Here is a 1,009-nt window from a genome sequence, read left to right on the forward strand (position 1 = left end):
GTGGCAGTTCGGTGAAATCTTTATTGACTATTAGTGTATTTCTTTAAAATGTTAATATATTCATACCCGTGACAGTAAGTGTTAGTGATTTATTGACATAGTGTTATTGATTCGGTGATTTAGTGACGTGTTATTGATTCGGTGATTTAGTGACGTGTTATTGATTCGGTGATTTAGTGACGTGTTATTGATTCGGTGATTTAGTGACGTGTTAGTGATTCGGTGATTTAGTGACGTGTTATTGATTCGGTGATTTAGTGACAGTGTTATTGATTCGGTGATTTAGTGACGTGTTAGTGATTCGGTGATTTATTGCCCTAGTACTTAAGTGATTCGGTGAATAGACCATAAAGGGATAGGAATTTAATAATTCTGCGGTTTAGCCATTGGTGATTCAGTGTTTTAGCGATAGTGATTCGGTGACAGTGACAAAGTGCTCGTAGTGGACCAAAAGTGCTTTTTATGATCCACCATGTCTTTCAATGCAGGGAAGTTTTTTGAGGACCCTCGGGGGCACCTCTTATCGTTGAGAGATGCCAAGAAAAATGACTTGCGAAAGATTGCTGAACAAGCAGGGATTCCTGTATTGCCCTCCATGGTGAAAGTGGAACTGCTGGGTAGAGTTTTGGATTTCCTGGTAGCCAAAGCTTCCGTTTCATCAGAAGAAACTGCTCCCCTTCGGCCCCTTACGTTAGGGAGAGGTGAAGCTAAGGCTATAGAGGATCCAGAATTGGTGAAGCTCAAGTTGCAGCTTGAATTGGAGAGACAAAAAAAGGCAACTCATCAAGCTGAATACGAGCAGAAAGAAAGGATGATAGCCTTGGAACGACGGGAAAGAAAAGAAAAGATACAAATGGAGAGACAACTGACCAGTATCAGGTTGAACGAGAAAGGCAAAGAGAGAGAGCTTGGTGAATGTTTTTCCCTCACTAAGGCTCTTAAACTACTACCACCGTTTGATGAAAAAGAACCAGACGTGTTCTTTGGTATTTTTGAGGACACAGCCACA

Source organism: Palaemon carinicauda, chromosome 34, assembly GCF_036898095.1.
Source record: "Palaemon carinicauda isolate YSFRI2023 chromosome 34, ASM3689809v2, whole genome shotgun sequence".
In the NCBI taxonomy this organism is placed as follows: domain Eukaryota; kingdom Metazoa; phylum Arthropoda; class Malacostraca; order Decapoda; family Palaemonidae; genus Palaemon; species Palaemon carinicauda.